At 41.0% G+C, this 15558-nt stretch overlaps 1 protein-coding gene across 1 annotated transcript in view; it reads left to right on the forward strand.

Moving 5' to 3' along the window:
* Nucleotides 1-8650: 8650 nt before the first annotated feature.
* MRS2 (magnesium transporter MRS2) overlaps nt 8651-15558 on the forward strand; it is a 460047-nt gene continuing 453139 nt past the window's right edge. Inside the window, exon 1 of the mRNA XM_069853745.1 lies at nt 8651-8655. The gene's annotated coding sequence lies outside the window, so the exon portion shown is untranslated. The remainder of the gene's footprint in view (nt 8656-15558) is intronic.

Raw genomic sequence — 15558 nt, forward strand, 5'->3', positions numbered from 1 at the left:
CAGTGTAATTTGATTTTATATTCAGTGCAGCCTGACCCTATTGATAAATTAAATCTATCTGAACCCAATATCCTCATGCCACCATGGGGTAAATGACCTGCTGTTTAATTTTGACTTTTTCCAGACGTGATACGGTACCAATACTAACTCTTCTTTTGTGTGTGTGTGTGTGTGTTTGGGTCATTACTTGAATAATTTAAGCTCCAGATCACAATTAGGCTGGGATAGCTGGGGACCAGAGAGACCCTTTTACAAAGTATGCACAAAACCCAGTAATTCCTTCTAGGATTTTAACATTACTTTCCATAATAATTATTTTTCCCAGTAATCATGTTGTATTGCAATTCCTTCCAGGTTTATTTGTCAAATAGATAAAAAAAAAATATCCAGCCTTATAAAAATAAAAAAGTAAAAAGCAAGTAGCATTAATTTATAAAATTATAAATTAATTTATAATTTATTTTAATAATATATAATTTATAATATATAATATATAATTTATAATTTAATTTAATCAATTTATAATGTATAAAATTATAAATTAATGTGGTAACTAGAATAGCTACCCACCAAAGACTGTTTTCAGTGTAGATTGAAAAAGAGGATTCTTCTTATATGCACACAATTTTTTATTGTAAACAAATAAATAATTCATATACACATTTAACAAATGAGAAAATTCCTGGAATTGCATATACATTATTTGATAGAATACTTGCTATGCTTCAAAACTAAAATAAATTCAATACTTTAGCCCCACAACTACCTACTCTATGGGTGAAAAAAACTGAGGATTCTACCTTTCTAGGCACTCCAACACTTCTTCCTCAAACAACTGATGTCTTACATAATTATTTACTTGGGTTTTATTTTTTTCTTTTTCTTTCAAAGCAGCCTGAAAACACTGTGACATCTGCCTTCACACATACCTGCTTTCTTCACCAAACACTTATTGATCCCACCTTCTTCTCTTAATCTGCTTCCTCCTTCTCCTTTCCAAGTCCAGAAGGGCCACCTGCAATCATGACCCTGCTCAATACCAGGGAAAGCAGCTCCAGGAGCTTTATCCCCTTTAAATGTCAGTCTGGAAAAGACAGACTTAACAGGAAGGATATACGTAATGCTCAGAGAAAAAGGAAAAAGAAAAAAAACCCCACAATGTCAGAACTATTGTCAATGTATTTTCTGTATCTGTAACCCAGTACACCTGAAGTCTTGGCCCTGTATGTTTGCAGGTTTCAAAGGCAGTAAGGTTCCACCCAGGAATGGATAGATAACTCACCTGTCGTTGTGCGTTTCTGTCTCGTAGGAAGGAAGTTGAAGAAGAAAATGTTTCAATTTTGTTTTAAAGAATTAAGCAGAGATATGTTAGCTAAAATTGATCCAGGTGGAAAAAGTTAAGCAGATTCTGCTGATTTATCAGCCTGAGTCATCATCTCACCTTGGTCTGCGAGAAACTGGGCGTGGGAACAGAGCTTGTAAATAAACATATGCACAGAGAACACTCTGAGATTCTTCAGATGAAGAGGAAAAGAGTTTTCTGCTCTTTTGATGCTTTTCAGACAGGTGGGCTTTCAGAAAAGGACCTTATTATTCAGGAGTCTTCCACTAGTTTTAGAATGTTCTGAGGAAGAAAGGAGAGGGTAGAACAGAGGCCCTTGGAGGGTGCTTGGATGGTGGTGCTGCTGAGAGGAGGGCATCTAGAGCTGTTAAGTGCTGCGTTTTACTGGTGCTGTGGGACTGGCTTGGGCCATGGCATGACTGTTTCCCAACATGGTAAGCGGTTGCCCCACAAGAGGTTAAGGGGTCTCTCAGCTGCCCTTTGCCAGCTGTGTGTTGCCCTTAAGATGCTATCTGGGCACAACAGGTGCAAACTGAGCTCTCCTGGGATGGCAATCATGGGAAGAATGAACTGAAACTCTGAGCAAGGTGTCTGGCAAGGCCATAAAAACCCCTGCCCTCCCCTCCCCCCAAAAAAGCAAAACAAAAAAATACACGCACCCCCCCGCAAAAAAATCAAAAAAAGAAACAACAAAGAAACACAAGAAGGAAAGGAAAAAGATCCTCATGCTATATGTGGACTGAGAGCATCTAAGAGAGGCACCAATCCATCACTACACAATGAACTGGGATCCCCAGTTGTTAATAATATTGTTTTGCAACTCCTGTCATAAAACCCTATTACCCAGCAACTAAAAAATATTGTAGAGCTACCTTCAAAGTTTTCCATGTGGTGTTATCTCCTTGGAGTTTCTCTTATTTTTAAAAAGTTTCAGTTAAGGGATGGAGCGTGGAGAGTGCCCTGATACCCACCTCAGCTTCCCATGAGGATGTCCTGCTGAGCCACTTGTCCCTGTTGAATCTCTCAGTTTTCCTGAAATCAAAGCATCTCTTTCTAAGGGCGCATTTTGCAAAAGCAGTTCACAAGATATTTCCCACTCCTCCACTCACTACTTGTGCCTGCAGCATCTTTACAGACATGGTCCCTGGGGCAGCTCTAGCTGCTGTCAATTTTCTAGTCTGCTGTCTGGCTCACACACCAGAGCATCTGTAGAGTCCTATCTGAAGTGATGTCAGGGCTGTTGTTATAAACTTCAGACTAAACCTAACAGTTCGGTTTGGAATTATTTTAAATTTTCACTTGAATAGCTGAAATGTAAACTTTTATCCACTTTAACTGAAGGGAAAATTTCAAAGTAATGGTGTATCCATGAAAAAAACACCCTTCCTTATTTGTGTCTGAGATCTAATTACTCAAATACTTTTCTCAGTTATTGTGTGCTAGCTCTACAATGTCTGAAGTGGTTTGAAATTGTGGTTGCTTTTCAAGAAGGAAAAGAATAGACAAATCTCCAATTGCTGATGTTGCTCAGTCATTTGTAAAGGACCAAGTCCTTTACCACAGAAAGCAGTCAGTGACCACTATCAGAATTACTGTATTTCAAAGATATGTCAGTATATGTATTTAAAATAGGACACCAAAGTGCCAAAACATGCCCTCATTATTTCTTGAATTACATTTAGTCCTTCCTTACAGTGGTGTAAACTGGACTAAAGTGCACAGATGCACTAGTCTAGAAGAAAAATGCCATTTTCCATCTTCCACATGTTGAGTTTTCTCTACATTCCCTCCACTTCAAGAAACTCTAAAAGTTTCCAGAAGAAAAAGTAGAGGGAAAAGCCAGGTCTCTGCCAAGTAGAGTGGCTAAAGACCACCACTCCTGTGAGGAAATATCTATATTCAGTAAGAGAACATGGACATATCCCCATCCATGATTGCATCTGCACACAATCAGTGATCTTCCTTAAACGAAATAAGCTACTTGGTTTCAACTGGATGCGATAGGATGACCTTAGGAACTGATATCAAATGCTTGTGGTTCCATGTTGATCTTGGTTTTACCTGCTGACCAATACTTTGGAAACACAGTAGTTTTGGTCCAACATTTGTGTAATTTCCTAGGATTGTACTCTTGGAAGGGCTGTATCACCGTGGTAGTCTCAGTGCAGCCAGTCTGTGGGCTGGGTCCTTAGTGCAGTGGAAAATATTTCCTCTGTTGCTGTAAGAGCTGCTTTCAGAAGGCATTATAATCATTATGCTTTAGTTTGTGTAGGTTTTTTTTCTTCAGAACAGAAAGAAAGTTCAGCAAGGCAGCATCAGCTGTCATGAGTTTGGGAATATACAACCCCAACTTTCTTGGCCTGTCCTTGCATTGGTGATGCTCCAGCCACCTTATCATTTTCCTCCTCCAAACATGCTTGAGCAGGTCCGTGTCTTTCATATGCTTGCAACTTCATCAGTCTACCACAATGTTTCAAGTATGATAGATTGTGGCTTAGCAACTTCATCTACCAGTTCCTCAGGCCCCTAAGATGCATCTCATGAGGCCCCATGGACTTGTGGTTCCTTGGGTGGTTTTGAATCTTATCTTCTCCTATAGTGGGCAGTCCTTCATTGCAAACACAGCACATAGATCTCAAGGTTAAGTATTTTTCTCTACAGGACAAGCCACTTCTGCTCATTATTCAATTGCAAGATGTTTACTTTTTCTGCAGGTTTGTATTTATTATTAACACAAGGAAGTATCTCAGCTAGAAATTGGATTGGCTAAGTCTGTGAAAGATAACAAAAAATCTTTCTACAAATATATAAATAATAAAAGGAGGACTAGGGAGACCATATAGTCCCTATTGGACACAGAAGGAACAACAGTAACAGGGGATGAGGAAAAGGCTGACGTACTTAATGCCTTCTTTGCCTCAGTCTTTAGTTGTAAGGAGAGTCGTTCCGTCTGTGTACTAACCCAGGAGCTAGAGGAGCATAATGAGGCTCCCGTGATCCAAGAGGAGGTGGTCAGAACCTTGCTAGCCCAACTGGACAGCTACAAGTCTATGGGGCCGGACGGGATTCACCCTAGGGTATTGAAGGAGCTGGCGAATGTGCTGGCCAAACCCCTTTCCATCATCTTCCAACAGTCCTGGAAGACTGGGGAAGTCCCACTGGACTGGAGGATGGCTGATGTGGTGCCCATCTACAAGAAGGGTCACAGGGAGGACCCAGGAAACTACAGGCCTGTCAGTCTGACCTCAGTGCCAGGGAAAGTCATGGAGCAGGTGATCTTGAGTGCTATCATGAAGCACATGCAAGAGAACCGGGTGATCAGGCCCAGTCAACATGGGTTCACAAAAGGCAGGTCTTGCCAGACTAACCTGATCTCCTTCTATGACAAAGTGACTCAGCTGCTGGATGAGGGAAAGGCTGTGGATGTGGTCTTCCTGGACTTCAGCAAAGCCTTTGACACAGTTTCTCACAGCATTCTGCTTGAGAAACTGTCAGCCTCTGGCCTGGACAGGCGCACACTCTCCTGGGTGGAAAACTGGTTGGATGGCCGGGCCCAGAGAGTGGTGGTAAAGGGTGTGAAATCCAGCCAGAGGCCAGTGACAAGTGGAGTTCCCCAGGGCTCAGTGCTGGGTCCAGCCCTGTTCAATGTCTTCATCAATGACCTGGATGAAGGCATTGAGTGCACCCTTAGCAAGTTTGCAGACGACACTAAGCTGGGTGGAAATGTCGATCTGCTGGAGGGTAGGGCGGCTCTGCAAAGGGATCTGAACAGGCTGGACCGCTGGGCAGAGTGCAATGGCGTGAGGTTTAACAAGGCCAAATGCCGGGTCCTGCACTTGGGGCACAACAACCCTATGCAGTGCTACAGACTAGGAGAAGTCTGTCTAGAAAGCTGCCTGGAGGAGAGGGACGTGGGGGTGTTGGTTGACAACCGACTGAATATGAGCCAGCAGTGTGCCCAGGTGGCCAAGAAGGCCAATGGCATCTTGGCTTGTATCAGAAACGGCGTGACCAGCAGGTCCAGGGAGGATATCCTCCCTCTGTACTCGGCACTGGTGAGACCGCTCCTCGAATACTGTGTTCATTTCTGGGCCCCTCACCATAAGAAGGATGTTGAGGCTCTGGAACGAGTCCAGAGAAGAGCAACAAAGCTGGTGAGGGGGCTGGAGAACAAGCCCTATGAGGAACGGCTGAGGGAGCTGGGGTTGTTTAGCCTGGAGAAGAGGAGGCTGAGGGGAGACCTCATTGCTCTCTACAACTACCTGAAAGGAGGTTGTAGAGAGGAGGGTGCTGGCCTCTTCTCCCAAGTGACAGGGGACAGGACAAGAGGGAATGGCCTCAAGCTCCGCCAGGGGAGGTTTAGGCTAGACGTTAGGAAAAAATTCTTTACAGAAAGGGTCATTGGGCACTGGAACAGGCTGCCCAGGGAGGTGGTTGAGTCACCTTCCCTGGAGGTGTTTAAGGCACAGGTGGACGAGGTGCTGAGGGATATGGTTTAGTGTTTGATAGGAACGGTTGGACTCAATGATCTGGTGGGTCTCTTCCAACCTGGTTATTCTGTGATTCTGTGATTCTGTGAAGTATCATCTCGCAATAGTCTGGAAAAGTTTGGTCATGTAATTACCTAGAATTATGATACGATAATATCAAACAACAACTAACTCATTTTATATTTTAATTGCATTCATGTTTGTTGCTGGTTTTCCTTACAGGTATTCTTCATTTGTTTTTATTTGTTTAGACCAAGAGAAACCCCTCATATATACAAACTAGTGCAATAATGTAAGTGACCACTAGGATTTTTCAGAGCTCCTTTACGTCATAGGGCTACCACACTGGTATGATCTAGAATCATTAGTCAAACTACTCTTTAACAAGAGAGGAATCCAAACAGCAGTCATGTGGCACAGTGGTGTGCCCACTTAATGCAAATGTATCTCATTTAAAGAGAGTACAAAGTTGATCTATCTTTGAAAGAGAAGCATTGAATCACTGGACCTATTCCTGGTAGCTCCAAACTGTTCTCTTGGACTAGGAAGTACACAACGACATTCGAGGCTTGCCTTTTTCACAAATTCTCTTCAGATAAATATTAACTCAGCGTAATTTAGGACTCTCTGAGAGGCAAAAAAGGGTTTACTAGAGGGGAAGTATTTACATAAGGAACAGAACAGATATTTCATTAATGAGTCAGGTTGTTGATGCTGTCAAGCTAGTTTGTCACTAACTCTCTTGAGGAGAAAATCAAGGGAGATGAGAAATCTTCCTTCTCCACAGCTAGCTGGGCTCCCTTGCCTTACACAACTAGTTTTCTAGAAATGTACCCTTCATTTCTAATGGCAAGAGATGATTTAAGTACAATGAACAGACAAGGCAACTTACTTACTTGTTTTCTTTTATGCATTTTAGATGTGTTTTCTGTTAAAATCTTACTGTGTATTACCAGTAGGTCAGGTCATTTTGCACCTACTTTATTACATTTCCTCTCTGTTCTGAAAATTCCTACTAAAAATACTTAAGGTCTGTCACAATTTATGTGATAGAAGTAACAGTCACAATTACAGAACAAAGCTGCAAACTAGAAAAAGTGGGTAAAGTCAACCTCTGAAATGAAAGGAAAGTAAAAATTTGGTACAACCATGGTATAGACCACTTTCTACATAAAACTATTTGCAATCAGTTTGGGAACAATTTTTTTCATTATTCAATGTCATTAATCTACACCTTTCCTGTAAACAGCTGCTAAGGTTTGGATTTTGTTGTGACTGGTCGTGGAGGTCATTGGGTGTGACCAACTCATCATCATTAAAAGTTCTTGCCACATAGCTCTCATCTTGCAAATATTCTGAAATATTATTTCACAGCTGGTGATTTTATCAAACATACCTGCTAGAAAAATAATTTTTTTCATAAATTTCAGGGGAAATTAAAAACCATAAAATCTTGCAGACACCATCGAATCAGTTTTTCTTTTTTAGCAGTCCGTAACTGGTTTAAAAAGAGGTTTCCAACTCTACAGGATCCATACACTTCCCCAGCCTACAAAACCCAACATCTACATACTTTTCCATTTCTGGTATCCTCAAACCTTAAAAAAGAATCTTCCATGATTTTATGGCCTATTGTACCTAGACTTACAGCAGTCATAACATGCTCTTAGCTAATGATTGTGCCACAGTAGAATATCATGAATCAGTAATGTAGTGGTCTGTTGTGTAAATCAATGGAACATAAAAACCAAAAGCTTAGCTGGTGTTGGCAAAGGGAACCACTATTAAAAATAAAATTTAAAAATCAACACCTGATTAGAATAGTTCATAAAAGTATGAAATATTCATACAAGAATGAAATATTCATTTAATATTCTGTCACTCCCTTAAATCTAGATATTTGGTAGGGTAATTATAAGTGTTAAGAGGTAAGTAAAGTCATTGGTATCAATTACTTTTGAAACCTGCATTCTAAAGGACTTCTATGGAAGACAGATAAGTCAGGGATGCTCAGCTGCAATGTTATATCTGAATGGAGAAGAGGGGAGCAAGGAAGAGATCACAGAATCATAGAACAGTTTAGGTTGGAAGGGACCTTAAAAATCAGCCAGTTCCAACCCCATTGCCATGGGCAGGGACACCTCCCACTAGATCAGGCTAGGTCCAAGGCCCCATCCAACCTGGCCTTGAACACTTCCAGGGATGAGACATCTACAGTTTCCCTGGGCAACCTGTTCCAGTGCCTCACCACTCTCATTGTGAAGAATTTCTTCCTAATGTCTAGTCTAAATCTTCTCTCTAATTTATAGTCATTCCCCTTCACCCTATCATTATATGTACTTGGTAAAAGCAGGTTGTCTCGGAGATGATTTACATCAGAACAGCCTGGAAAGGAACACATATCAGGGCTAAGAACCAGAGCAGAGTGGTGAAGGCAGTCTTCACAGCCCTAGGTTTAATTGATGTGTATTTGTTAAGAGATTTAGCAGGTTTTGCTGTACAGGTTCATGGAAAGTACAATATACCAAGTTCATACTTGACTCTAATGATTCAGTTTCATGAGTTCTGATGTTCAAAGCATTTTAAACAAACCTCAGATTTATTGCTGGATGAAAAGGAGTCATCTGGAAGTGTATTACATTTTACTGGCTCCAGCATATCTAACACAAGAGATGAGGTAACCCTGGGAATACTTGCTATGGGAACTTCTCATGATTTACATTTCAAATAAGGAATGTTTCACTAAGTTAGCAACAACTTGTTGTAGTGAAGAAGTTCAAGGTTCACTCTGCCTGCATCTAATTCCATCTTTGTTTTTGCAGTGGAATATTAATAAATGGAATTCATTCTGATCATGATTTCACAACATCCGATTTTTGCCTAAATATTCAGAGCTTCATGGCTTTGTATAAGACTCTCAAGTCCATTTCTCTTTTTTCCCCTCTTCTTCTGAAAGCTATGCCATCAAGATTTTGAGACAGAAAATCCCAGGAAAATAAAATAGAGGTTCATTAAATTTATTAATGGTAAATATTTGTTCCTACAGGAATTTTCACCACAGGTTGCAGAAGTTGGAAAATATTGGCAGTATATCATAAAATCAACAAAAGCAGAAGTAAATGTGCCAATATATAGGCAAGAGTATAGTGCAAAGCCATTATATGCACAGATAGAAACCCGAAGACATATCAGCATTAGTGTGTTTTATGTGTAATTTAACAGTTCAATGCAGTTAAGGATCTAATAAAACTGTTTTTAAGGGGAGGGTATTTTAATATCAACTTTGCTAAAAAAGAGATTTGTTGCAGAGAACAAATCTTACTTGCAAATGTGTCGATTTTGGACTATGGTTACTATCAATAGAGATAAGGGTAATATGTATTAAGGGAGCTAAAACATTTCTCCTTGATATTTTAAGCAAAATGTTTAATGCCAGGAATATGACTTAGTTGTAAAGGCCTTTAATTTTAACCTAATAATTCTATTGAAAAGGACATGTAGAAATGTGATTATGCAAACTGTTACTAAAAGTTGAAAGAAACATTTTATTTCAACCCAGGAAGAATTTGAACTGATATGACTTTATATTTTTCATTTCACTCAAAACCCTCAAAAAATTCTGGTTTTATTTGACCTTAACCACAATATTTTCTTGAACATTTTTGCTCTATTATTTATCCAGCTCTATAAGTAAGGAATTTGTTTTATGGATTTTAACTGTGTACTATATTGCACATGACAAAGTTGTATAAAAAGAAGTAGTACCTCTTATTAGACTGATCTAAAGGCTGACATATGCTCAGGATCCTACTCAGGCCATATTTCAGGCATGAGGTGGGTCAGAAAGCTCAGCTATTCTCCCTGTCTTCCCCTCAATGTAATCTGGTTTAGTTAAAGATATTTAATTCCATAATAAAGTTCTTTGTTTCTTATATATTTTGATAATCCCAGCTTCAACAAGATAACCACCACAAATCATCATACATAATAGGATTTCAGAAAATAAGAAGGACTGGGGGCTGAAGTTCTGAGATTTCTTCTTTCTATATATCCACAGTTTTATTTACTTATTTATTACTTAATTTTATTTATTTAGGTGTTTTGATTTCTATATAGTTATCCCCATTGCACTAATGTCCTGAGAAGGTTCATTAGTAGAACAAAAATACATTAAATTCCTTATTTTGAATCTGGAGACTTTAAGATCCCGGGGAATTATAATGAAGCTGGTGAAGGGGCTGGAGAACAAGTCCTACGAGGAGAGGCTGAGGGAACTAGGGTTGTTTAACCTTGAGAAGAGGAGGCTGAGGGGAGACTGTTTTGCTCTGTACAACTTCCTAAAAGGAGGCCTCTTCTCCCAAGTGACAGGGGACAGGACAAGGGGGAATGGCCTCAAGCTGTGCCAGGGGAGATTCAGACTGGATATCAGAAGTTTTTCACGGAAAGGATCACTGGGGGCTGGAACAAGCTCCCGAGGGAGGTGGTTGAGTCACCTTCCCTGGAGGTGTTTAAAAGATGGGTAAACCAGGTGCTCAGGGGCATGGTTTAGAGGCAGATTGGTATGGTTGACTTGATGATGCAAGACGTCTTTTCCAACCTGGTGATTCTATGATTCTGTAACTTTCTGTAACACACAGCACTTGCAGGATGGTATCAACCCCATTATTACCTTTGTAGTTATTCTCATAGTAACCTTACATGTTAAGGGAACAATGCTAATCCCATTCTAGAGACAGTAAACTGAGGTCCAAAGAGTTTTCATGGTTTATGTATGGGACACATCTATGACAGTGTAAGAAACCAAATAGGGCTGTGATAATTTTGTGCTTGCATAATACAATGTTAGGTCCACCAAAACTACTTGCAGGCTGAGGATAAGTGATTAAATTATTAAATTTTTTTTCTGACCCTTACATACAACTTCCTTTGCATTTGTACATGGTAGTTGATGGTGTCAAACCTTTCACAGAAACATTGTGTAACTGTGTTCTATTTCCACCTTCAGAAAAGAAGGTTTATTATTCATTTTTTTTAATGTCATAATGTTAACAGTAATAAAACAATAATCTTTTATTCCAAGGTGAACTGTTCACATCTACTTGACCTTTAAAAGAAATGTTTAGTCATGTGCACTGTCATTGATGTGAGCTTAGGATTTTGAGGATGGGTGTTAATGTCTCAGCCACTTCTTGGCTTCCATTAAATGGAGCAGCTCTTCCAAGATGGGCAGGTCTTTGAAGAGAAATATTACTTCCACATTTCATGGGAAAACATAATAAGAAGTGGTGTCACCCTAAATAGCTTAAAAAATGGTGTTTCCAAACATTTGCCCTCTAGCAGGGAACTGGTAGGAGAGGATGTTTGCATCTGGCTCCTTCAGGGAAAAAAAAAAAAAAAGAAGAGAAAGGAAAAAAAGAGAAAAGGCAGGATGAAGACTATATCTCTCTGTGCTACTGGGATAGCATTTGTGGAACATGTGCAGAGGATTATTTTAAAAGAAGATACATCACATTCCATAGACTGCAAACATTTGTCATGTCGTATGCCAGTATGACATTCTTGAGGAGAACCAATATATCATTCCAAAATTTCTTTTCCAAGAGGACTTCATATATTCCTGTGCTGTACATATATTCCTGTACATCCCCTGTCTGTTATTCCACTGGGATGAATAGGTATAGGATCATTCTTGTCATGAAACTAATTGCAACTGTAAAAAGATTATCATATCAGAGATGTTAGCATACTGCATTCTTCTGTGTGGCTGAGTTGACAGGGTGCCTGAAATCAGAAAACAAATCAAGTCTTTGGCTGCCAGTTATTTTTTCACAGACTGAGGGAGTCATCTGCACCAGGAACAGTCTGTGGGGCCACGGGCTCCTACGCAGCACTGCAGGGCAGGAAGGCAGAGCCTGCCATCATGTCTTTGCTCGTCCAGTGTATCCAGGACCCTGGGTAACAAACTGGACACTTCAGGACTGTTTTCTGTACCTTCTCTTGCCACCACCTCTGCTTCTGGTCTCATCTTGGTTCATTCACAGGTAACTCAAATTACAATGAGAAGAAAAAACAAAAAAAGAAAGAGAAGAAACCCAAACATTAAACCCCACTTAGCCAATCTATGCTTGCCTTCAATGTTTTATGAAACTCTGCTATCCACATCGTTCAGCATCTAATTGAGCTTGTGCTTTAGATGTTGCCTCCTATTGTTTCAGGTCTCTTACTCCAAAAAGGACTTAACTGCCTCTTCTGTTTATTTGAACAAAAAGTGTCATCCCATCTGCATACCATATACAACAGGGCTGAAATCAACTTTTCAACAATATTTTAAATTAAATGCTTGTTTGCTGGTAGCTGACAGTCTGTAGCAGCAAACTCAAGTTCTGCCCACCTCAACCTACCTCCTCCCCCAATTATACTCTGCACAAAAAAGAAAGAAAAGTTAGTTTCTTCCATCCTTAAACTGAATGCAAATTCAAGATCTAAGTAAGTGCACTTGCTTTCTTCTGTTTGTGTTTCCTTCATGTTTTTAGCTTGATTCTAAGCAAAAAGATACTTTTAAAAATTGTTGCAACCACAAAGGTTGCACTATAAAATCATAGAATAGTTTGGGTTGGAAAGGACTTTAAAGATCATCTAGTTCCAATCCCCCTACCATGGGCAGGGAGACGTCCCACTAGATCAGGCTGCCCAAGGCCCCATCCAACCTGGCCTTGAACACTTCCAGGGATGGGGCATCCACAACTTCCCTGGGCAACCTCTGCCAGTCCTTCATCACTCTCATGGGGAAGAAATTCCTCCTTATGCTGAATCTGAATCTGCCCCTCCCCAGTTTATAGCCATTGCCTCTAGTCCTATCACTAGAAACCTTAGTAAAAGGTCCTTGCCAGCTTTCTTGTAGGCACCCTTCACGTACTGAAAGGTCACTAAAAGGTCTCCTCAGAGCCTTCTCTTCTTCAGGCTGAACAGCCCCAACTCTCTCAGCCTGTCCTTGTATGAGAGGTGCTCCAGCCCTCCAATCATCTTTGTAGCCCTCCTCTGGACCTGTTCCAACAGCTCCATATTCTTCTTATGTTGAATATTCCAGAACTGGACACAATACTTCAGATGAGGTCTCACAAGAGAGGAATAGAGGGGCAGAATCACCTCCCTCGACCTGCTGGCCAAGCTTTTTTGCCAGGTAGGAGAGCAAATACAGATATGTCGTATTTTGAAAAATTGGAGGTGTGCTTTAGTACAAATTCCATTTTTCTGGGTATCTTCATAGTTTAAAGAGAAATGTAAAGAGCATGCCTGCACTAGGGAAAGATGCTCCTCTAGCTGTTCCTCTGGCTGTTGGTCTGACCAGTGGTCATAATGGGTTCTCTCGCACAAATAAAACATTATTTTAGTAAGTGTTGCAAATTTGAAAGGGAGTGATGTTTAAAGAAGCCTGCTTTTCTGTTTGTTTCAAGACCACCACAGAAGTAAAGACTGAGAGCTCCACTTTCTCTGTTTCTTCTTTGCATGGATGATACGTTGTTTTATTCATTTTCAGAGCCTCATAACACCAACCTGCAGAAGAGCCATGACATGCTTGTTTATTTCAACAATCTTCCTTTACACTACTGTTTTGTTAGATGTTGTTTATAACCCACTTCTGTAATCATATTTAATATGAAGCATGTAAGCAGGACATGTACAGCATCCTGTGGTGATCTATTTATTGGATTATACTGAAGACTGGCCAGTGTAGAATCATTAAGGTTGCAAAAGACCTCTAAGATCATCAAGTCCAATCATCAGTCCGCCACCACCATGCCTGCTAAACCTTCAGGGATGGTGATTCTACCACTTCTCTGGGCAGCTGGTTCTAATGATTCAATGCTCTTTCAGTAAACAATTTTTTCCTAATATCCAATCCAAACCTCCCCTGCAACTTGAGGCTATTTCCTCTCATCCTATCATTTGTTACTTGGGAGAAAAGACCAGCAACCATCTCATTACCACTTCTTCTTAGGTAGTTGTAGAGTGATAAAGCCTCCCCTCAGCCTCCTTTTCTCCAGATCAAACAATCCCAGTTCCCTTAGCCACCTCTCATCAGACTTGTTCTCTAGACCCTTCACCAGCTTCGTAGACCTTCTCAGACATGCTCCAGCACCTCAATGCCTTTCTTGTAGTTAGAGGCCCAAAAATGAGCACAGTATTTGAGGTATGGCCTCAACAATGCTGAGTACAGGGAGACAATCACTTCCCTAGTCCTGCTGGCCACATCATTTTTGATACAAGACAGGATGCTGTTTGCCTCTTTGGCCACCTGGGCACACTGAGGGCTCGTATTCAGCTACCTATTAACTAACACCCCCAGGTCCGTTTCTGCCAGGCACCTTTCCAGCGATTCATTCCCAAGCCTATAGCAATATGTGGGATTGTTGTGACCTAAGTGCAGAAATCAGCACTTGGCCCTGTTGAATTTCATACAATTGGCTTCAGCCCATCAGCCCAGGCTGCACAGATCCCTCTGTAGAGCCTTCCTGCCCTCAAGCAAATTAACACTTCCACACAACTTGGTGTTATCTGCAGACTTGCTGACAGTGCACTCGATCCCCTTGTCCAGATCATGGATTAAGATATTGAACAGAACTGGCCCCAGCAGTGAGCTCTGGGGAATACTACTTGTGACCAGCCTCCAACTGGATTTAGGTCCATTCACCACTATCCTTTGGATGCGGTCATCCAGTTTGTTACCCAGCAAAGAGTACATCTGTCCAAGGCGTGAGCAGCTAGTTTTTCCAAGAGAATGCTGTGGGAAACAGTGTAAAAAAATTTAGTAAAGTCCAGGTAAGCTACATCCACAGCCTTGCCTTCATCCACTAAACACATCACCTTGTCATGGAAGATCAGGTTAGTCAAGCAAGACCTGCCTTTTCTAAACCCACGCTGACTGGGCCTGATCCCTGGTTGTCCTGCACATGCTTGGTAAGTGCTGTCAGGATGAACAGCTCCATAATCTTTCCAGTATGGAGGTCGGGCTGACAGGCCTGTAGTTCCCCAGATCCTCATTCTCACCCTTCTTGTAGATGGACATCATACTAGAAAGTCTCCAGTTGTCTGGGACCTCCTTGGTTAACCAGGACTGCTAATAAATGATGGAGAGTGGCTTGGTAAGCTTTTCCACCAGCTCCCTCAGTACTCTCCAGTGAATCTCGTCTGGCTTCATAGGCTTATGGGTGTTCAGGTGACATAGCAGGTCGCTAACTGCTTTCGCCTGGATTATGGGAGGTTTATTCTACTCTCCATCCCTGTCTTCCAGCTCAGGGGGCTGAATACCCTGGGGATAACTGCTCTGATTATTAAAGACTGAGGCAAAGAAGGCATTAAGTACCTCAGACCTTTTCTCATCCTTGGTGGCAATGTTTCCCCCCATAACCAATAAAGGATGGAGGTTCTCCTTCTGTCTGTTTTTGTTGTTGATGTATTTGTAGGAACATGTTTTGTCATCTCTTACAACAGTGGTCAGGTTGAGTTCTAGCTGGGCTTTTGACTTTCTTATTTTCTCTCTGCATGACTTAAAGAGATCCCTGTACTCTTCTTTAGTTTTCTGCCCCTTCTCCCAAAAGCAGTAAACTCTCCTTTTTATCCTGAGTCCCAGCTCCCTGTTCAGCCCAGCTAGTCATCTTCCCTGGTAGTTCATCTTACAGCACATGGGGACACTCTGCTTCTTTTCCTTTAATCTCCCTTCCTGGA

Source organism: Phaenicophaeus curvirostris, chromosome 3 (assembly GCF_032191515.1).
Source record: "Phaenicophaeus curvirostris isolate KB17595 chromosome 3, BPBGC_Pcur_1.0, whole genome shotgun sequence".
Lineage (NCBI taxonomy): Eukaryota > Metazoa > Chordata > Aves > Cuculiformes > Cuculidae > Phaenicophaeus > Phaenicophaeus curvirostris.